General features: G+C 38.8%; 1 pseudogene; it reads right to left on the bottom strand.

Moving 5' to 3' along the window:
- Positions 1-23,745, bottom strand: part of LOC122910089 — a 39,874-nt pseudogene extending 16,129 nt beyond the window's left edge.
- Between the last annotated feature and the right edge of the window lie 864 nt (positions 23,746-24,609).

Here is a 24,609-nt window from a genome sequence, read left to right on the forward strand (position 1 = left end):
TCCCAGAGGCTCTTCCCCGACTTCTACCACCTGTGTGCTCAAAATTCTCTAATGACCTCCTGTTATCCTTAGAATGAAGCCCCCAGCAACCTGCAGCCCTGCAGCATCCGGACCCAGGCTTCTCCCCTACCTGTTGGACTTCAGTCTTCTCCTATCATATTCCCTATTCTCTCCACCCAGGGTCTTCACAGATCAGCAGCTCTGCCTGGTTTACTGTTATTCCTCATCTCCCTTCAGCTTTAAGCTCTAGGTGCTTCTTTAAGTCATTGGCCCTGACCCCCTTTCTGGGGTCTGTGTTGGTCTCATTCTCTGTTCAATCCCCACAGTTCCTAGGACACGTGATCAATACATATTTATTAACTCTCACTAACCTGAAATTAGAATTGTAGAGATTAAATGAATCAGGTTGCACCCTAACACCTACTTATCCCTCTTTATGAATGGTGATATGTCTATTTATTCTGCTATCATAAGACAATAATAGGTATAAAGTTAATTATCTTACCAGACTAATGGAAATTCCTACCATGGGTTTTGGACATCCCTAAATTAAATGTTACTTAGTATTTAGTAAGTGACACCTAATGTAAAGGGAATCATGAAGTAAGTATTAATCATTGTTTTTAAGTCAAGTGTCTATAAAGCAGATGATCTGTGCTCCAATTCAGGAGCACAGATGGGTAATAAAAAATCCTTAGCATTTCTTCTAAGTTTAATATCAGTATTGGCAAGCACTAGGCATGGGGAAAAAGTACTGAAACACAGTCTAGGAAAGTAGAAGTCTATCTGAAGGAGTCTTGTTTTAAGTCGAAGAGCTTGACTGTTAAAGTAAGGATCATTTTTTGATAGTTTTCTTTTATCAGGTAGTTCCTTGGAAAGGATTCACAGGGTGGTGTTAAAATCAGAATGCTCTGAGCTTAATAGTAAAAGTGAAAATTTATGTAGCGTTTCTCTTGCTTTTGTGTAAGGGGCTGAAAGTCTGCAAATCTTAGTAGGGTATGTCTAATAACATGTTAATAACTCACAAATTGCCAGCTTTGGACTATAGGCTTCGAGTGAAAGAACTTCATAAATTATACATGTCTGACAAATAGGTGATACATTTTTCAAATCACATAAGCTCCTCAGAATCAAGTCTGCTCTGTGGAGATAATTAAAGAAAATCAATGTGTGTTGATTGATAGATATTTGACTTGAAAACACATTCTCCACGCTGCCTCAGACAATGGGGCGCCCGAGCTTGAAGCCTGTTCTCTGAGGATGGTATAAGGAGTGCGGTGGAAGGCTTGAGTGTGTTGGGTGTAGTGTTCATTCCCCTACAAGGCAGTTTTCACCTCAGCCCTGGCCCTGACCCTAACTCCCCACACTGCTGAGGGCAGCTAATTGGACCTCTCTCTGCCTCCTTTCCCGAGTGAAAGAGTAGGACTCTCTGTTTTAGTCTCACTGGGACGGTGGGGGGTTTAATTCATCAATGTTGGTAAAGTGCTAGGAAGATGAGAAGTGCTGTGTCCACTCTAAGCAACATTATTGATTCAATTTTTTCCTTGTGGTTAATATAAAATTCTCCACAGATCAGATAATGGCTCAGCATTGCATGAACAGCCAAGAATTGCTGGCAGAAGAGATGTGGCCTTTGTTTTCCCCAAGGAAAATTGATGTCTGTAAACTGCCTTCAGTTTCTCTGAAAAAAACATTATTACATGATTTAAACTAATTATGTATTGTTATTGTATTTGTATTTGCCCATCAGAGTATTTTCTTTTTATTTGTTTGGTTTGGTTTGCTTTTTAGTTACCGTGTATAGTAAAGTTGAGCCCAGTAAACGCTTTACATTATGGAGGGTCTGGTTTGGTAAATATTTTGTTTATCCATTCTGGGTTATCCTATTCATCAAATAATAGGGGGACACGATGTGTGTGTATTTGTGCAAATATATATATGTGTGTGTGCGTGTGTGTGTATATATAGTATATATCACATATAATATTTATATTTATACTATCATATTATATATAATATGTATGTGCGGTATATGTATAAACATATATGTATATATAAATTTAAATTTAAAATCTAATTTACATTATCTATAGTGCATAATCCTGTTCATTAATAATAGGACAAATAAATATATATATCATATTAATATGCTTATCTATGTCTGAATTATTATTCTTCTGAAATAATAAATATGATAAGTAACTACTATTTGTGACATTTAGGTAATTCATCATTCTTGAAAAGATTTCGGAATTGCCCTCCTAAAATTACTTCCCACAGGCATTTTTTTTAGTATTATTATTTTTAAAAATTTTTAAATTTTTTTTATCATGAATATGCTTTTATTTTCACATCCGATGTTAGATGCAAGTGTACAATATAGTGATTCAATGATTAAAAAAACCCAAAACAATTCTATAAATTACTCAGTGCTTTTCACAATCTGTGTACTCTTATTTTCTTTGTCCCACAGGTATTTTTAAAGCATGTGAGATATTTGGCCCAGTTACTTTACCATTATCTAAAAATGTAATAATATAATTATTAATGTAATTATTAATGTAATTAAATGTATTATACTGGATGATCTAGCTTATTATTTATCAGACCTGGTTCTGGATCACTTTTCCATGCTTCCAAATTCCAAATAAACCCTTGGAAGATGGAAAATTCAACATAATTGGTTATTGTGAAACAGTGTTCATGGGGCTATAAAGATTGCATTGACGATAAAGATTCTCCTTTGGGTTAGCAGGGGCTGGTTTGTTTGTTAAAAAAAATTCTGTTTCAGATGGGATTGGGAGGGAGACAAACCATAAGTGACTCTTAATCTCACAAAACAAACTGAGGGTTGCTGGGGGGAGGGGGGTTGGGAGAAGGGGAGTGGGATTATGGACATTGATGAGGGTATGTGCTTTGGTGAGTGCTGTGAAGTGTGTGAACCTGGCGATTCACAGACCTGTACCCCTGGGGATAAAAATATATGTTTATAAAAAATTAAAAATTAAAAATTAAAAAAAATTCTGTTTCTACTGATATTATGATTATGGCTCTTAAAGTCTTTATCTTCCCATGATACATACTGGAAAAAGAAATCAGTTTCATTATCATATGGTCACACTGTTTGTGTGTAGCTCAGCCATGAAAGTAGAGTCTATCAAGGTTTTATGAATTTTCTTGTTTAATTTGTTATTCATCAATTTATTTTCTACATCATTTATTGGATGCTCTGTATGTACTAGGTGCCATTAAATGTGTTAAAGAGTAGAAGATAGTCTTTACTCTTAAGGAAGTTGTGATCTAGTTGAGTCAAAGAAAATGTTCTAGGCCCTTGAAACAAATAATACCTTACATGTTAATAAAAAAGAAAATGTTCTAGAGGCAAGCAAGATGATACAAATTACTATGGAGAGGCTGGTACTTGTCCCCCAGCATCTATGTTCCTCTTCTCTTTCAGTAACAGAGTTCCTAGTTTTTAGCTGGCACATGACCACTCAGAGAAAAGATGCATCTCTGAGCCTCCCTTGCAGATAAATGTGGACAGTGCTAAGGCTGGACAATGCTGTGTAAGAGGAACTGTTTTGTGAGAGCTACTGAGATCCTTATTTGTCCACCGTGTCCCCTTTGACTCCTCTTCTTCATGTCTTCTTCTTGCTCACTGGATGTGGATGTAACTGCTGGAGCTCCTGTGATCATATTGGACCTTGCAGATGAGGGCCTCACCAAGGAATGGAGGAGTAAAGTCTGGAAGGAGCCTGGGGTGCTGTGTTTATGGAACTGCCTTGGGCAGCCTACTTCTGGGCTTCTATGTGAGAGAGCAATAAACTGCCATCTGTCTGTTATTTTAGGTATCTGATACTTCCAGCCAAATATAATCTTGGCAGGCACATCCTGCAAAGTGAACATTTTAAGTGTGGAAGGGACTATATACAGAGCAGTAATCAGAATGGGAAACTGCCACGAGGGAGGGCTTCTTGGAAGCATTTTGCTATCCCTGCCCCAATTCTTCTCTTACCTATTCATTATTTCTTTCACCTCATCATTTCTTGACTGTGACAACACTTTCTCTCTTCCTTACCTTTGCTCATGCTGTTCCTTCTTGCAATGCTTTCTCTATGCATCTTCCTGCCTGTCAATTTCATTTTATAATTATATTACATTATATAATCCCATAAGCACTGAACATAGTTAATTAAACTGTGTAAACACTCAGTACATTTAGCTGTTATCCTCATCATTATTACTGGCCAGCTCAATTTTGCCTGTGTTCTAAAACTTCTCTTGCACACTTTCCCCCTTCCCTCAGAAAGAACTGTCCCCTCAGTATGTAACCTGGCACTAAACAATACTCAGGGAACTAAATTGTTTGGGGAAGTGACTGGCTAGTTATTTGTGTAGCTACCTCTCAGGAAGAATGGAGGGACAGGAGGAATGTGGCCTTCCAGCATTCCTTCTTTGCTTTCTGGCTGCTGCTTTAACATTATGTCCCTTCCCTATCCCCAGGCTGCTGTTTCTATAGCCATTTCTCAGAGTGAAGGTCATAGCAACTCCTGGATCCTGAGCTTTGCCAACATGAATTCTCATCTTTGCTGTTTGGGGGTCAGGAGAGTGGCAGCAAACAGATTATAGAGAGGGTCTGGGGACAGGCAAGCTGTGTTTGTAAGATTACCCCAACTTTTTTTTTTTTGGATAACTACAGTACTGGCATTGTAAGAGCACTTTACGACCCTGTTGTGCTGCTCTTTGGTTTCCAGGTGTTTCTGCTCTGGGATTGCTAGGCTAGCATGCCCCACTTGTGGGGCTTATTCTCAGACACACTACCCTCAGCTCTGCTCAGGTGTCCTCCCTGTACTTTTCTCCCTCTACCCTGTCCAGTTGCTGTCCTATGGGCTGGGACATGGTCACACAGGAGGCTGTGCAGCAGACCATGGGAGGTACAAGGAGGCACTATTCTTGCATCTCAATTGGGCTGGCAAGAGATTTCTTGCTTAGTCTTTGGGAGTTCAAACACACTAAAAAAAAAAAAAATCTGTGGGACGCTTGGGTGGCTCAGTTGGTTAAGTGGTGGCCTTCGGCTCAGGTCATGATCCCAGCATTCTGGGATCGAGTCCCACATCGGGCTCCTTGCTCAGCAGGGAGCCTGCTTCTTCCTCTGCCTCTGCCTGCCTCTCTGTCTGCCTGTGCTCGCTCGCTCTCTCTCCCTCTATCCCTGACAAATAAATAAATAAATAAAATCTTAAAAAAAAATCTGTCAGTAATAATGAAGGCCTTGTCACTCACAGAATGAGATAGACTTCATTCCAGGTGGTGGTCTTTAGAAAAGGGAGCTGGTACTGTCGGATTTGAGGCTTTCAGTCATTGAAAAAGAAGGACTGGTGGTGCCTGAGTGACTCAGTGGTTTAAAGCCTCTGCCTTCAGCTCAGGTCATGATCTCAGGGTCCTGGGATCGAGCCCTGCATCGGGCTCTCTGCTCCGCTGCGAGCCTGCTTCCTCCTCTCTGCCTGCCTCTCTGCCTACTTGTGATCTCTGTCAAATAAATAAATAAAATCTTAAAAAAAAAAAAAGGAAAAAGAAGGACTGATTTTGAGAATCATTTCCACAGTCCCTCCCCCATTCCTTGGTCTTGTCTCTGTTTAGAGAACTGAGTGAAGGAAGATGTCTGTTCAGCTTTCTGCAATTGGTGCTAACATACCTATGTTGGTGGGATTTTTGTACAATGTTGCACAACATTGTACAATGTGGCATGTCTTTTTCCTGAGCCTAGCATACACGGGATGATATTTCATTGTAATTGCCTTTTTCATCCAGGCCTTTTAAATCTTACTTGCTTTACCCAGTAGGGCAAGTTCTTCCTTATTTAAAACCTTTCTCCTGGTAATAGGTGATTATAATATTTTCTTCGCCTAAGCCTATCCACCTGTGTTTCCTGAAGAGTAAAGTTTCTTTCTCTCTTTCATAAAGGGTTTAGGAAGACTGAGCTTTAATATTTGTTCAGTGCTATTGTTTTTTGAGTCTACATTGAGAGTTAAGGACATATTTCTAAAATACAGTTAGACTAGGATATGTTTATATGTACATATGCATACATACATCACAACTTGCATTTAGTAAGCAATACCAGTTGAAAAGTAGAACTGAAAGTGTTTCTGGAACTGTTAAGCTAGAAAATATGCTTTAAAAAAAAAAAAACCTCGGGGCGCCTGGGTGGCTCAGTGGGTTAAGCCGCTGCCTTCAGCTCAGGTCATGATCTCGGGGTCCTGGGATCGAGTCCCGCATCGGGCTCCCTACTTGGCAGGGAGCCTGCTTCCTCCTCTCTCTGTCTGCCTGCCTCTCTGCCTACTTGTGATCTCTGTCTGTCAAATAAATGAATAAAATCTTTAAAAAATTTTAAAAAAAAAACCTCACCAGTTTAAAAAAAAAATTCCTTAGCATATAGTGTGTAAGGAACTACCTAATAGCTGAAATGTAAACTAAGTATATCTGATACCTTACTATATGTTGTTTTTTTTTTTTTTTAAATTGGATTAAGTAGGGTTTGCAGAACTGGGGGAAAATCTGTCCTCCAAATACTTGGGGAAATGCTTTCGAGTCTCATAGCTTTGATCTTAACAACCCTGCACAGACATCTCATGATCTTCCAAACAGCTCTGCTGGTTCACGAGGACAGATAAGCCCACAAAACCTTTGCATGCCTTACATACTAGACACCTAAGGTTAGGGGAACTAACCGTTCCGTTTCTGAGGGAAGACACCGCCTCGCCTCGCCTCGCCTCGCCTCCTCGCGTGGAGGCAGCCAGTCCTCCCGGCGGCCCTTGCGGACTGTGCCGGGTGCGGGGCATTGTGGGAGTGAGGAGGCGGCAGCCAATGCGGCTCGCGCTCCGCCGCCAGGCGCGATGCGCGAGGATGAGGGCGGAGAGCACCTCCGCCTCACAAGCCGTGGCTGCAGTTGCCTTGGAGGAAGAAGTTCATGGCTGCCCACTTCTGTGTGCCTGTCGCTCAGGAAGGCATCCTCCAGGACGGAAAGGCAGGTCATGAAGTTGCTGTTCACAAATAACGGGTCCTGGGAGAGCGGGTGTGGTGTTGGGGTCAGGTGTGCAGCGGTTGTGGTATTCTCAGAAACTTCTTTGTTGGATTCCAGAGTACCCCCAATTGCAGTGAAATGTGCAGGGCAAGAGATGAGCCGGCCCCATTTAGCTTTGCCTGAACGGGAATTAACCCGTGAACATCATTGCATTCACGCTGCCAGTGCGCCAGCCATCCTTCGGGCCTGGTCTTTAATGAGACCCGAATCTCAGAGGTTAAGGGGAAAGCTGGGAAATGCAGACAGTCTGTTAGTTCTTCATTAGGAAGCCAGGTGGCTGAGGGGCATGTTTGCAGCGGTGTTCGGTTTGTCGTCCTAGTTCAATATCCAGGGCCGTGGCGGCAGCGGGTAATGGTACTACACTGATCCGGGCCAAAGGAAAACACTGGTAAACGGCTTTCTCAGACGGTTATGAAAACTAGCGTTTTGGTCAGTCTTCTGAACACTCCTGTAAGGGAGTTGCCAGCTCTAGCTTACAATCTGGCTATCTTTGTTTTGGTGTGACATTAGAAAATGCCTAAAAATAGTCTTCTCATTGTGATTTGGTTTTTCTCCCTTTGTCTTCTGGGTTGGCACTATAGTGCTCGCAAAATGGCAGCTGTAGAATGGCTAGTGGCCCACAGACTTGTTTTTTATTTGGCTTGCAGAGGATTTAACATTTTGGGGGGAATTAGTTCCTGATTAGTAAGTGGGGAACTTCACACAAAAATGACTTCCAACTTCTCCCGAAAAGTCAGTTTCATTTGGTGACAAATGAAACGATGTCTCATTTGATGACAGTCAGCTAGTACTGGACAATGACTGCTTCTCTTAGCTGATGGATTTGCTTGCCAGTTCAGCATTGCCCACATTTGTCTGGTTTTGTTTATGATCTGTTCAGCCTCAGAAGGCAATTGAATTTGAGACCCTTGGCACAGCGTCCCCCCAGCCCCCACATTTTTCAGTGTCCCCTTTGTAACCCTTACTACCTCAGGAGCTCCCTCACTGAGCCTGGTCCACATGTGCCACTGATTGATCCTCTGTAGCAGTCCTCTGTTGTCTTCCTGGGGAAGAGCTCTGTGCTTCATTGTCCTGCAGACTTTATTGCAAGTGAAGGAGTTGGAAAGCCAAATGCTGACCCCAGGTGACTCTTGGGGTAAGTCTTACTGAGTGCAGGTGCTGTAGCATATGGGTCTGGCCCTGCAGTTTGCTCCTGAACTCCCTGGAGGTGAGCTCAATTGCAGCCTAAAATTAGGGGCAGAGAAGTCTTTTTTTTTTTTTTTTTTCTTTTTAAAATCCTCTTGGAAAACTGTGGACCTTCCCATATAAAGGTTATAATAATAATAGAATTATATATATATATATATATATACACACACACACACACACGTGTACACAGACACACACAAACACATTTATTTAAAAAGCTTTTTTAGAAATCACTCCTTTACACCTGACCATGACCTGTTAAAGTGGGGATTATTATTGCCCCTGTTTTGCAGATGAGCCCTTGGGAAGCATCAGAACACCTGCCCCAGGTCTTAGCCCAGCAGGGCATCAGGAAGCTTTTAAATTTTTTAAAAAATTGAGAACTAAAAAAAATTTTTGCCTGCATTGTGCATGACCACCATTTTAAGCTCGAATGTTTCTATATAGAGAAATGTATGTAATGTCTCTGTATTTATATATATGTAAATGTATTTACATATATGTTAGATATATATGTAAATGTCTGTACTCATAGCTTAGCACACAAATATCAGGATTATTACTCATATTCACCCTATCAATGAATAGGCCATTAAGGGACCCCAAGGGGGAAAATTCCCCAGGACTGCTTACACCTGTAAATTTCTCAGTTTAAACTTTTGGCATCTTTAACATTAAATATTAAAAATGAATACATTCTTAGTAAAAACAAAAGGCCTTGGCACTTCTAAATATTCAGAAATTTGCAAACCATCATCATCTTTTAAGCCATATCCACCTACTATTACATTCTTAAAATTCTAAAATTCAAATTTAAATTAACATATTTTTAATTTTTAATGTGTCAACTTATATTTGAATTTAAAAATTTTAAGAATAGTCACATCTTAAATAATAAAAATATGAAGTTGGTTTGATAGTCATATTTTTTAAATGTCCCTGAAAATAAATATGTAACTACTAATTTCATTTGAAGGTTCGTTTGTCTTTTATCTAAAATCATGGCACATTTGCTACTGTTTGGGAAACTCTGCTTCTGATGGAAAAATCATGCAAATTGTAGTTCTTTATGTCTATGTCACCAGTGGGTTTCTTTGGTGCAGTGTTGGAAATGTATAATGTATAATATAGCAGGCATGAAACAAAATCTTTGGGGGACTTGGCAACATCTGTGTAGTTCTCATAGTCTATCAGGTCTTTCTAGGATTTTGTTTGGTGATGGGAAAAACTGGTGCTTTGGTGGACATGGGATGTTCTGGGTACATATAATGACCTATGCGCTTATGGTGATCTTGTCCCAAGACTGAGGACCTGCATTCTTCACTGGGCTTTGTGGAGAAATCTAAGTTCATCCCTGGTTGGTAACCTCCATCTGTAGGAACTCACAATAGGAACTGTCATATGACAGTTCTCTGACCCAAAATGTTACCTTGATTGGTTTAAGAAATGATAGGAAAATATCCTTCATGTCTTGAACATTGAATTTAAATGCACTTTAGAAAAAAAAATAAATGCACTTTAGAGTTGTAGCAGTAATTCATTTATTTTATCTCATATATTTAGACTTTGAGCCTTTGAACTCAATTAAGCAAATTTATGCACATCATAAGCTAGTTATTAATTTGGACAAAAGGTCCTGATCCTTTTAAAAATAGATTTCAAGTACTAAAGATAAAGTGAGAACATTTTTATGTATTTACTTAAAAATATCTGGGTACTGAAAGTAACACTAAAACAAGCAGGAATTCTTGTGGTGTAGGTGCTAGAAATTCACATTGCCTGGATCCCAGTGTCTTTCAAGAACTGACTTTATTGAGTTATCTTCATGGTTCATATCTGTAGAGGAAGATGGAGTCGTCTTACAAGACCCAGGAAAATAAGAGTTTGGGAAATGCCATTTGGTCAACTTGCAAAGAAGGCGGCTCTGATAACTCAGTATCTATCTATCTATCTTTATATATCTCAACTCAGTCTTTTGAAGACCAACAAAACAATCACTGTGACATTTCTTCTTCTTTTTTTTTTTTAAAGATTTTATTTATTTATTTGACAGAGAGAGAGAGAGATCACAAGTAGGCAGAGAGGAAGGCAGAGAGAGGGAGAAGCAGGTTCCCTGCTGAGCAGAGCCCGATGCAGGGCTTGATCCCAGGACCCTGAGATCATGACCTGAGCTGAAGGCAGAAGCTTAACCCCCTGAGCCACCCAGGTGCCCTATCACTGTGACATTTCTTAATACAGTTTTTAAAAAGCTCTAATGTTCTTTATTTTTTTTTCAATTTTGTCATGACCAATTTTTTTATTTCTTTTTAGCATAACAGTATTCATTGTCTTTGCACCACACTCTAATGTTCTTTAAATATGTTTACCCATTATAATAGCCACTGTAGTCTTTTGAAAAATAATTCATAATTTGTAATTTGGGAGTGATTATATTTTTTAAATGTATGCATTCAGTCTAGAATAGCTCTCAAAGGATATGCTGCACATATTAATACCAGGCTGCAGACAGGGGCTTGGATTAATAGACTGTGGAGGGCTACTTTTATGGAAAGTTTAAGTGCATATTATTATTATTCCTAAAGTGTATTAGTAATAATATCCTACACATGTCCAGCATGCATATGGCACTTTACTGGTCTACAGAGTGCTGTTGCATACATCCTCTTGTTTGTTCCTCGCAGCAAGAAAGCTATGATATTTTCAAGTGTTGACATTGAAATCCTTTGCTGGACATAAAATCCTAGTAATGCAGGGGGAAAAAAGATGCTATAGAAACACATGCTTTTTTTTTTTTTTTAACTGTATTTTTGACCAGTGTCATAGCAATTGCTTAGATTGGCTCTGAACATGTTACTCTCCAGGGAGAGACAGTATTTCATCATTTCTTCTGCCCAATAGGAAGAAAAAAAAAAAGCAAAATATAGGAGTGCTTTTTTTTTGGAGAAAAAACTGCAAGATTAAGGGATCCCCTTCCACTTCTCAGAAATTAACAGCAAACCCTTGGGTTCCCTGTTGAGCACTTTTTTATATCCTTCTTGTTTAAAAACACTTTTTTCTATATTCCTCTTGTGCCAGACATGGTAAAATCTGGAGAATCAAGTAAGCACGTAGAGATTGTCAGATGAAACAAACTATTTTGTTCTTATCGTCAATAGTGATTAAATCTAGACTTATATATTATTTATGTAATATTTTGCACTTTCCTGTTTTATCAACAGCAACGTGGGAAGTTACAGACAACAAGCTGCATGCATATTGATAATTGGAATTATCAGTGATCACTGGAATAGTGAACCCAGGACTCTGGTTTCCTAGAATCTGTGCTGAGAAATACTTAATAATTAATCATAGTGATTATTTCTACAGGATACAACTCTAGGATTAAATGATAATTTTATTTGACTTACATAAAGGGAAATTATTACTGCAGTTACTTTTAAAGAGCTCCCTGGGTTTGCAGGGAGTATCTGAATTAACAGAAAATTGAGCGCCATTACTTATTAATGGGGTCCAGCTGATTTATTGGTGGTATATCTGGCAATTAGCCATTCTGCATAGTGTCTTTTGTTTAGCCATTACTTTTTCACTATTGAGTGCAAGCTCAGAGATGAACACCTTGAACCAATGGGGAAGTCTGCCTGTCAGCCTAATAGGACCTTGCATCATCTTAATGGTGAGTTATGATCTATCTTGAAGGATATTTGGACACACTTAATATCTTTTGGATGACAACCATTGGAGGCATAAGTGAATGTACATATTGTCATTGAACCACTAAAACTCTTTATTCAGTCACTAGATAGCCATTATATTATATGAATCTCTTTGGACTTTTTTTTTTTTTAAAATTATACACTTGCCTTTGGCTTTTGTGGCATTTATAGAATGAATTGCTGTGAGTGAACTGTAGCACAGCAAGTTATGGCCAATAGTATTTATTTGCAAGAGTCACTCTGGGGTGCCTAATTTGTCCTCAGGAGAAATATCTTTTGCTCAGCCTGCAAAATGTTGTAATAAAAATTGATGATTGATGTTGATTATAAGATTAAATGGCTGGGCCACAGTGGCCAATGTCATAAATCAAAGCAGCCCAAAGTTGTGATTGGCCACTAGAGAAGGCTCTAAGTGGGAGTGTTTTTTTAATGAGTCACTATATTTCAAGTCTTTATAGTATTGACTCCTAAAGTTTATTGAAACTGTATTTAAAACGTCATTCTACAGTGTTTTAAATAAGTTTCTAGTACAGTTTTGTTTTGCTTACCTAAGCATGCAGTAGTGGAAGAAAATAGAAGAAAATGTTCTTGTGATAGGGAAAACAGTTTAAAAGTGGTTAGCATAATGTTGATTGTTCAGCAAAAAACTTGATCTTCTCAATCTATATTTTATTTTATTTTTTTTGTGTCATGAAGAATACTCTTCTTTTTTTAATCATGTTATGTTAGTCACCATATAGTACATCATTAGTTTTTGATGTAGTGTTCCATGATTCACTGTTTGTGGTGACACCCAGTGCTCCATGCAATATGTGCCCTCCTTAATACCCATCACTGGGCTCACCCATCCCCCCACAATCCTCCCCTCTAAAACCCTCAGTTTGATTCCCAGAGCTCATAGTCTCTCACATTTGTCTCCCTCTCTGATTCCTGCCCTTCATTTTTCCCTTCTTTCTCCTAATGTCCTCCATACTATTCCTTACGTTCCACAAATAAATGAAACCGTATGATAATTGTCTTTCTCTAATTGACTGATTTCACTTAGTATAATCTCCAGTTTCATCCATGTTGATGCAAATGTTGGGTATTCATCCTTTCTGATGGCTGAGTAGTACTCCATTGTATATATGGCACATTTTCTTTATCTATTTGTCTGTTGAAGGGCATCGCAACTCTGGCCATTGCTGCTATGAACACTGGGGTGCATATGGCCCTTCTTTTCACTATATCTGCATCTTTGCAGTAAATGCCCAGTAGTGCAATTTCTAAGTCACAGGGCAGCTCTATTTTTAACTTTTTGAGTAACCTTCATGCTGTTTTCCAAAGTGGTTGCACCAACTGGCTTTCCCACCAACAGTGTAAGAGGGTTTCCCTTTTTCTACAACCTCTCCAAAATTTCTTGTTTCTTATCTTGTCAGTCTTTGCCAAAGAATGCTCTTTGGACATTGAAACATAGAAGGGACAGTGGTAAAGGTTTGAGGGGCTGGAGATGGGAGGTGGTGTTATAATACCACCTCTGGCTTTTTAAAAGGGGTTGTATTATATTCAGGGTCATAGAAGAACTTCTCTATGAATTTTTAAACTGTTGCTCGTAATTGCTGAGGAATTATTCTGCTCCCAGATATAAATAAGAGAAGTCTGATAGTCATTGTTGATCTGGACTTCAGAAAGGCATGAGACAATGCTTTTTCTTATAGCTTCTGTCAGTTTATATATTCTGAAAACACTTATTTATCCCTTACTGTCTTAGTTGATTTAGCTGCATATAACAAAAATGCCACAGGCTGGGTGGCTTATAAACAACTGAAACTTAACTCTCCACAGTTCTAAGAAGTTATGGCACTGGCATATTTGGTATCTGGTTAGAGTTGTCTTCCTGGTTCATAGATGGCTGTCTTCTTGTTGTGTCTTCACAGGGTGAAAGAGGAAGCTCTCTGGGATCTTTCTTATAAGGGTGCTAATATTATTCGTGAAGACTTTACTGTCATGACCTAATCATCTTCTAAAAGCCCCATGTCCTAATACCATCACATTGAGGACTAACTTTCAACACAGGATTTTTTTGGCGGGGGCCGGATACAACATTCAGTCCATAGCACTTATTGTGTGTGAATCACAGAGGATTCAATATGCATGTGATATGCTGTCAAGGAATATGTAGGATGAGTGAGAGATAATACAGAAATAAATATGATATCAAGCAGGGGTTGGCAAATTATGGTCCATAAACCATGTCCATCCTGCCACCTGTTTTTGGAAATAAAATTATTGGAACACAGCCATGCCCATTGATTTATATTTTGTTTATTGTTGTTTTTATGGTAAAATGGAAGGGTTGAATAACTGCAACAGAAACTACCTAGCCCTTTATGAAAGTCTGCTGACCTCAATATAGACCAAAATTGCTCTTAGGAATCATACTGGAAATGCTACAGAAACACGGAGCCAGTTAATTGTGGTGGTGAGGGGGTACATTTGGGAAGTCTTCAAAAGATGGGAGCAGTTGAATTGGACCTTAATGATAAGATGAAAATTCCTAGAAGGCCATAACCCCTTCCCTCTTTTCTCTTTCTTCAAGTTCCAGCCTTCTTATTGTTCTCTGTCTCTATCTCTATGTCTATCTCTCTATCATTTTGTTAAAGTTGCCTTTTCAGTATTTCATAAAGGTTTATTTCTTTATGCTTCATGTTCTGGTTAACTTGGATATGGAAGTCAGCAAAAGTCTGTGAAGTGTAAGGCCAGGAAGTGGTGTTACTATGAAGCAGGTGGTCAGAAATTCTTCATTTTACTAGGCAGGTATCTGCAGAGTACTCCAGAGTGGTTTCTGGAAAAATTACCCAAGAGTTTTGTTACAGCCACTCCTTGAATTTACTGTTGGTGCAGAGTTGGGTGCTATTCTTTGCTGTGGTAGACCAGTATGACTCCAGAATTTCTTGAAATTCCATGTTGTAGTACCTATGACCATTTCAAATTAGTGAATCATTTCATTAACTGTGCTATAACTGCTACTGAAGCCATTATCTCATAATTCTAACATAGTTCCCTTTAGAGTTTCTTTTCCATTTTTAGCAGAAGCCAAAAGGAAAGGTGACATAGTGGTGGGGGCCTTCATCTCTCTCTTTCCCAGGTACTCTTCTTCCTAATCAGTGGGATAACGTTGTAATCTCTCTTAGCAACTAAGATAGTTTCCTTCTTCTTTCCATCTTGCCAGGTGCTAATTGAAATTTTCAGATAATTTAAGTACAGTGGTTAAATGTACTCATTAACTGCTTCACTGAAGCTCAAAACTCATAAACCTGGTTCAGAACACAAACAACTCTCTATTAGAGGGCATATCACTTCCTAGTAACAAATCCAAGCTTAACCAGCACACATAATTCCAAAACACATTCAGAATGAATTTAAAAGTTTATAAGAACTGGGGCACCTGGGTGGCTCAGTGGGTTAAGTGCCTACCTTCAGCTCAGGTCATGATCTCAGGGTCCTGGGATCAAGCCCTGCATTGGGCTCCCTTCCCCCTCTCTGTCTACTGCTCTGCCTACTTGTGATCTCTCTCCCTCTCTCTCTCTGTGCCAAAAAATAAATAAAATCCTAAAAAATATATAATTTAAATATCTTTTAAAAAAGTTTATAAGAACAAAACTATAAAGTTTCATGCCAATATATTATTATTTATTTCAGATTATACTCTTGCCTTTTTATCAGATGCTTTCAGGGATTGAATCCAAAGCAGTAAACAGTGGAGTAATTTATTGGAATCTGGAAAGATTATCAATAAGAAGGTTTCAGTAGGAAGGGTTTTGTTGCCCTTCAGTTGCCATTTTGGCTTGTTATTTACTCATATCCAGGTCTTATTTAGAATCCCAAATGTTAACAGAGTAAAAATTCTGTTGCTCATGGTTCCTGAATTAAATAAATGAAAGCCACCAGAAAAACCCCAATGGTTCTATAGCTTTACAAAAATAGAAGTTATTCCCAGTTGAGAAAACCTAAGCAACAAAGCCTTTCTTTTCTTAGAGCTAAACCACCAGTCAGCTGGCAATTGCATATTCCACGAGACATAAGCATATTGATCTTTTATTGTTGAGAACAAGGAAGAAATCCTAGACTGCTGCAAACAGCTTTTCTCCCTCACCAAAGGAGTACGCCATGTAGGTTAATCTTCTCAGCGTACGTGAATACCAGCTTTGTGCAGGGGCTGCACTAGGCAATGTGAAGATGGGAAGGTAAGTCCTAGGTTAGTCCTGAAGAAGTTTTCTTAGTACATGGCTTTGCTCTGTGTGGTTCCTCAAAAACCCAGGAAAAGTGAGAGGAAGCTCTTGGTAGTTGAATCAGTAGACCTTCTCTCTCGTGAAGAACAAGTCAAATGTAATTTGGTGGCTTCAGTCTTAAGGAAATGGGACTGTCAGAATCATCATGACATTGGCCTGAGCAACTAACTGAGCTAGGCTTTCATTTAGCTTTGCACATCTTTTCTTCCAGTGCACTAATTGTTCACTATGATTCATACATTGTTCTGACAAGATGGCAAATGGAAAATGTGGAAAGTAATTAGAATAAGTGTGTGGTTTAAATTATCATAATCTATTGCCCTGAGCTGAATGCCATTATCAGGGGGAACAGGGAGAAAGGCTGCATTCAGGCATAGAGAACTAATAGTTTCTGGGTTTGTCTTTATAACAAAAATTCAACTCAAGGAAATGAACTGAAGAGAGAAACTTGGAGCTTACTATCATAGTTCTCAGAAGTTGAAATAAGAATTCTGTATCATGGGTTAAGGTCAGGTTTTCTAGGATGTTGTCCATATATATAAATTGATTAGGAGGGCTATGATTAAATTATACATGCTTTGTATATGATAATGGAAATTTTGGCTATTAATTGAACTAACATTAGAATGTGGGTCTTGTAAATATTCCTTATAAGTAAAACTACACATCTCTAAAATTATTTTCTATAGAATAATTATTTGGAAAATAAAATATTTGCCTATTTAGAAAGTTTGAAAAGTACTTTATTACAAAAGCTTACATTTATTATTATAAGTATAATGATGCTTACTATGGATATTTTAGAAAACAGACAACTGTACAGAAAAAAAATTTCTTTGCATTCCCATTAGGCTGAACTAATCTATGTAAATCTGACCTTTTATTTTTTTAAAAAATAATGTGTATATATGTGTTGTCTGTTTATATAATTAATTTTACATTTTACAGTGTTCTGTATTATGATTTTCTTCACTTTCCATTTCATTGAAACTTCTAGAGAAGTTTATTTTTAGTGACTACATAATATTTGATTTTGGGTCTGTGCCGTAACTTACTCAACCTGTATATAGACATATGGGTTTGCCCATGTTTTTGGTTCATAAACGTTTGCACCTTATTGACTTTGCTTACTTGGATTCCTTAAAGCAGAATTTCTGGAACAAAAGGTTTGATGCCATCTTAAAATGTTACTTTAGTATAAACAGACAAATGTTGAACACTTGAATTGAAGTGGATCTCATTTTTTAGGGTCAGAGTATTATTTTTGAATTATTTTTCTTCTGTTCTCATTTGTTTTTCATGGTTCTAGAATTCTTTGGATTTTAGAACCATGACGACCAAGATTCATATTCTAGCTTGTCTGCTTATTAGCTACTTGATACTGATCAAATGGCTTAAGCTCCCCTAGCTAGTGTTCTCATCTATAAAATGGGTCAGTAGTAGGTTTTCTATGAGGATTGAGATCCTGTCCTTTGCTAGAGGCTCAAGAAATGCTCTTTACCTTTTCAAGGTGTGTATAGAGCTAATAAAGATGTGAACATCAGTTGGATGATGAGGACAACAAAAATGCTTGTAGAGTCATATTTCGAGATAACTGCTTCACATAATTTAAAATTTACTTTAATATGGATATTTACAATAGACAGGGATCAAAACCATATAACATGCAGGGGCATCTTGGTGGCTGTTGGTTATGTGACCAACTCTTGATTTTGGCTTAGGTCACGCATGATCTTTGGGTCATGAGATAGATCCCCATGTTTCGCTCCATGCTGAGCGTGGAGTCTGCTTAGGATTCTCTCTCTTCCTCTGCCCCTCCTTCCCACTCTTTCTTTATCTAAGACCTTAGGTGCTGTGCTGTGCTGGCAGAATTGTTGGAAATATGCCCTTTGAGTTTTAGGAAAGCATCCATAGGAAGGTACCATATCTTGGAACTCGCCTCAAGGTGACCCAGAGGGAGGCTGGGGAAAGCCATTCACGGACATATGTGTTGCTACTGACGCTGCCTGAAGGGGTTCTGGGGAAAGCTTTTGGCCACTGGGGACTACCAGATGCTGCACATCATGGGAACTGGGTGCTGGAGAAGCTGCCTATGTCATAGGAGTAGATGCTAGTGAGGCCGTGTATGCTGTAGGACCTTTATGAGAGGAGCACACCAGACTAGAATAGGAATTGCTTCTTCTTCACTATGCCTCTAGAACCATCAAGTGACTAAGCCTGTTACGCCAACTGACAAAGGAGAAATATTTACAGATCTCAGTATCATAGAGGAGGCAATAATGGGTCTATCTGCTCCTCAGGGATAGCACATTGATAATTGCTACAGTATAGTTCTTTGGTTACTCTGCTTCCATATACACTCTTCTGTACACATTTGAACTTCTGTACGACAATGAACAAATCCTTCTTACAAGTGAGGAAGATCTTATCCTTTTCCCAAAATGAGGGGACACACGGCCTTAACAGTCATTGTATCTATCATTGACTATATTCATTACTCATCAAATTCTATCAAAGAAGAAAAAAAATTCTGTCAAAGACCCACAGAATATTTTGTTACTTACAAATGAAATTGTAAAGTTAACCTCCAACAGCTCATATATAAAATGAAGATGAGAAGGAGGTAGAAGAAGAATATTGTTAGCATATATAAATATACACATACATATGGCAAGCAAAGAGAAAATATGCAAAGCTACTTTAAATCTTGTTTCTCTAAATGGTGTTAAGCCTGTAATTGATACCAGTGGCTTCTTTTTTCTACTACAGTTATTATATTTCCTCTTCCTTCCTGTTAGAACCTCGGGTGGTTGGGGTTCTTTATCTGGTGGAGTAACCCATACCTTCCTGAAGACTGACTCCTCAATTATCCTGCATTTTGTTTGGTTGCTGTAGTTTTTACATTAAGCTTTACTGTTGTTCTTGGACATATGGAGAGACACTGTAAAGAATCTCCTGTGTTCCAGAAAGAGTTCTTTTTGCCCTCATTTGTAGCATCAGCCTAATTCTCCCTTGGTGATTGGGATCAATCACTCCAGCCAGAAGAGTAATCTTTTCTTTCTTTCTTTTTTTTTTTTTTTTCCCTGTTGTTGGTTTAGTGTCACAGACCTAAAATGGCCAATCTCATTTTCCAATTCAGTGAAACCATTGTTGTGCCCTCTGCTTGAAGCATTGCCTCCTTGTGAACTAAGACCTCCAAATTAGCAGAGCTCATGTTGCCAGGACAAGAAGCAACAATTTGGGGAGTGATTTATTAGCTATAATAATAAGCGGAGCCCCTCCCATGTGTAGGGTCCTAACTAGTTAAGTTATGAGTCTTCAGTAAATTACTCCACCTTTCAATAGCCAGTTTATTTTATGGGTATAAGCCCATTGCTGCACTTTGCTGTGGAATAAGTTCATTGGTCAGAAGCAACAATACGGAAAATGCTATGACTATGTATAACGTATTCTTTGGGTTTATGGATTGTAGTGCTCCACTGCCACCTTCCCACTTCAGCAGGACAGGCAAATCCATATTCAGAATAGATGTCTCTTGCAGTGATGATGAATTTATGCTCCATCCATCTTGGATGGAGTTTAGTGTAATCAAGCTGCCACCTGGTAGTAGTCTGTACTCCTGGAAAATGGTGCCTTAACTCGTGGTCAGGGCTAATCTCAACTCTTGACAGATTAATCACACTTAACCTTTTCATTTCTAGGGAAAGTCCATGTTGTTGAGCATATGCATAGCTCCCATAGTCACTTTGTTCATGGTCGCAGTGAGAAAGCCCTGGGGTAACTGGGGAAAGAGAATGACTGGCATCATTTTGCCATCTGATTACCAAGAGCTTCCACTATAGTGGATATGTATGGGGATTCTTGTGGAACACAAATATTTTTCTCAGTCACTGGCGTCATAGGAAGCCAAGGGTTTAGAGAGAGAAGGCAATGCAGCTAGAGTTGTGTTAAAGTCTGAGTGACTTGTTAATACAGCTTGTTGAATAGAACACTATACTGCTAACCAATACCAGGGAAGGACTACAATTGCATGGATAATAGCAAAGATCATCACAAATGCCAGCCACCAAAAATGGAACTCAAACAATTCTATCCCACTATATCTTAGCCATTGGAGTCACCAAGGAAGAACAACACTGTCATGGACTGGTTAGAACAGTGCTTTTCTTACATAGAGAAGGGACAGAGCAAGATTAGCTCTGGTAGTGTGCTTCTCATGGCTAGGGACTTCCCCGGCAGCCAATGAGGGCAAGGGTCTTATATGCACCTCTATCATGCCTTAGCAGAAGGATTTCTTCCCCAACACCATGGAATCTGAAATACTGAAAGCTAGGGCCATGCCTTTGGGCTATTGATGCACACAATTTTTTTTTTTAAAGCTTAATGTATTTTAGTAGCAAACTTACAGGAACAGCACAGAAGAGAGACAACATTAAAAACATGTACTTGGATATAGGACAACTCAGAAGACTATAGTGAATGGGTGGATCCACTGTATGATAAAAATGCTACAAACACCATTAGTTGCCGTCATAAGAAATGTACTTGTTTTAAAAAAAAATCCATATGCTGGCATTGTCCAGAAAAATTTAACAGGTTTATTTATAATTGTTATAAATTTGAACTGCTGAAATGTGTTCGCTGAAACATTTTGTCTTGTATTAATGTTTTATGTCCCTGCTTTTACCTTAAAAATTTACACACAAATAAAAATGGAAAAACTGCCAATACCTGATTTCTGTCCCCAGTTTTTCCACTTGCAGTCATATACTTAGCTACCTTTTGACCTCATGAGAAAAAAATATTTAACATTCAGAACTACCAATAAAAGGAAGAAGAGAAAATTTTTTTCTTAAAGAATGAAATGTTTTCCATCATAGTGGATTCTTAAGCATGTCCTCCGTATATGCAGTGTGCTAGCTGGATGTCTTTTGGCATAATTGTGACACATTTGACATGGATAGCTTACAGGTTGGTGTCTTCAAAGAAGCCCACGAGATAGGCCTCACTTGCCTCCTGAAAAGCACCAGTAGCTGCACTCTGGAAGTGTAGATCTGTTTTGAAGTCCTGATCAAGGACTGAGCAAGTCCTGGAAAGGAAGTTTTTGGATCAGATGTTCCGTGGACTTCTGATAACATCTAATTTCAGGGAGTGCCACAGTATCAGGCCTGTTAATGATGAGGTTTCTTCACCCATCCAGCAGAGGGCGCACTCTTGAGAGCGACTTTCGTAGCCAGTTGCTTCCTTTTTTTGCCTTACCACGGGTCGATTTGCGGCCTTTCTGCTTTATAGGAGCCACGGTACAGAAATCTCCATACCTAACCCCCTTCTCCTTTGGCTGGAGCTTGGCAAGCTAGAAGCGGTGCTGGCGTTGGCGGGCAACGGCGGCGCAGTGCTGACTGCGAACATAATTCTTGATGCACACACTTAAGGAGAACAAACAAGCAGACATAGAGCCTTAAACAGGAAAAGATAAGACTACACAAGGCAGTAAGCCCAGCACAGGCTGCATGAGAGCTCTTTATGTCTTGAGAAGGGCATGTTCAAGACCTAAGGCCCATTCTAACTTGGCTACTAAGTAGAGGTCAAAAGACTGTGCTCATGAGACTGCCTTTCCAAGAACAACATTTTTATACCTTCCAAACTTTCTTCATTTTGGTTTATGATAGGTAGATTGCTACTGCACATGCTTAACCTATGACTAGATGGCACTCAGTTCATCATGGGAGGCTCAGGCCTCATGCTCACCTGCTGTCCTCTGTTAGGAGTTTTCAGTCTCTATCAGTGCCAAGTAGCAACCCAAAAGATTTTTCTCAAAAGGATAATAGTTATGTACAGAAAAGGGCATTTTTTTTTTTTTTAATAATCCTATTGGCTTGCATTGTGAGTCCCCTGTTGGTACTTGCAAGAGGTTCTAACCCACATCCCTATTTGCCTCAGAGATTTCAATTGTCATTGGATTTGCTTGGCCGGATAATAAAGTTCAAGTGGTAGAGAAGCTTGTACTGCAGCTTGAACCTACTGCAGCGCTTTTTCCTGTTCTGGCCCCACTTGAAATTGGTAGACTTGTGTGTGACTCTCTGGAGGAGAGCCACTAAAATGTGGTGGTATATGTTGCTTCCAAAATTAAAGAAAGGCCTCTCGATCATTGTGCCTTTTATTTGGTGGTAGGTGGTATGAAGTGCAAGAGCTTATTTTTAATCTTGGAGGAAATATCTCAACTTGTTCCAGACTGTTAAACCCCTAAAAACTTCACTGAGGTGGTGGTGTTGGGGTTCTGAAATTTTCCAGGGTTTATTGTCCATATGTCTTACTAAGACATTAAATACTTGCTCCTTCCTGCTCATTAGATCCCATCAGCATAATCTTGTCAGTGTAGTGTGAAGTTAGTGGGACATCAAGGCAAACAAGATCTTTATGTATTTTATTAGAGCATAGAGCAAGAAAATTTATTAGGTATTTCCTTTTTTTCCAGTGTGCAGACACTCTAGCAAATGACTATACATCTTTTGGGGAAGATTTGGAGGAATTTATAGCGAGAAATTGTGGTCTCTTTTGAGGTAAATTTCATCACAAATTTAAATAGCTAGGAAATATAGTTTCCCTAAAGCAAGACTGTCTTCCCTTTGAAGTAAAACCATTTCTGATGGTCTTTGCAAATTATTATGGAAAGGCATTACATACCACATGACAGACTATTTATTTTAGTAAAGATAGTACATCTAGGTCAGCAGCTACATTTATGGTCACTACTTGATTAAGACCGTGATAATCCACAGTCATTTTCCAAAATCTATCTGATTTCTGCACAGGCCACATTGGTGAATTAAATGGATGTGTGATAGGTACCACCATCACTTGTTTCAAGACTTTAATGGTGGCATTAATCTTTGAAATTCCCCCTGGGTTACTGTCTTGGTAGGGAGGGGAAGTTCCAATAATTTTCACCCCATAGACATACTTCCATTTGTCAAATGTGCCTATTCCAGTTATACATTTAGAAATTGAGGAATAACTGCAAGGTAGGTCCATGGACGAGATGGACCCAATGTAATTTGAAATTTATGTAAGAGTATACTCCATCTATCATATATGCACTATGGGCCCCACATATAGCTTATGGTGATGTTGTTGGTTTCTTAGAAATTAGTGTCATTTCAGAGCTAGTGTTTAGTAATTTTTTTTTTTTTTTTTTGCAGTGGGAAATCCAGTTGACTTTTAGTAATTTCTGGGAGATTTGGATATTGTAAATATAGTAAATGGCCACAGTCTTTTGGGGAAAACTTGGGGGAATATTTATAGTGAGGGCCTCTTTTGAGGCAAATTGCATCACAAGCTTAAATAGGAAATATATAAGGATTAACATCTTTATCTGAAACTCAGTTTAGTTGGTTAATTTACCAATAGTGTGGTGACCATTTCCTCCAAAAGATACAGCAACAGGAGAAGACATTTGCTTGACTTTTCCAGTTGAAATTAAGGTCTGGGCCATTTCAAGGGCATCATCACTCAAACCCTGGTTCTTTGCAGACTTGCAGAATAATATTTATAATGACCGAGACCTGATATTAGAAACAATAAAATGAAAGCCAAAAGAATCATTCTCTTACAGACCAGAAAGCAGCTGATTATTATGACAAAGGTCTTTGCAGCCAGCAAAGGTCATCTTGTCACCTTTGTTCTAGCTGCAAATCCTTTTCAACAAGTTGCCTTTGGAAAGTTACTTAGGGCAATAGACCAAACATGTGCTTCCTGACTCTCTGAAAAGACGAAGCAGTAGTGAACCTAGATATTTTAAATATAAAAGCTGACCAATTTAAGGTGAGCAAAATTCTCCACAGTGTTGTAAATGACATACTGGATAAAGGGTTAGTCTCCAAAATCTATTAAAAAAAATTATCAAATTTAGTGCCCAAAAAACAATCTAGGTAAGAAATGGGCAGAAGAAAAGATTTTTTTCAAGGGAGACATTCATATTGTTAACAGACACATGAAAAGATACTCAACATCACTCATTATCAGGGAAATATAAATCAAAACCACAGTGAGGTATCACTTCACACATGTCAGGATGGCTAAAATTAACAACACAAGAAACAACAAGTGTTGGCAAGGATGCAGAGAAAAGGGAACCCTCTTAGCCTATTGGTGGGAATGTAAACTGGTGCAGCCACTCTGGAGAATAGTGTGGAGCTTCCTCAAAAAAGTTAGAACAATTCCACTGGTAGGTATTTACACAAAGGGTACAAAAATACCTATTTGAAGGGGTACATGCACTCTGATGTTTATAGAAGCATTATTCAATAGTAACCAAACTATGGAGAGAGCCCAAATGTCCATCAAATGATGAATGGAT

Source organism: Neovison vison, chromosome 6, assembly GCF_020171115.1.
Source record: "Neovison vison isolate M4711 chromosome 6, ASM_NN_V1, whole genome shotgun sequence".
NCBI classification, from domain to species: Eukaryota; Metazoa; Chordata; class Mammalia; order Carnivora; family Mustelidae; genus Neogale; species Neogale vison.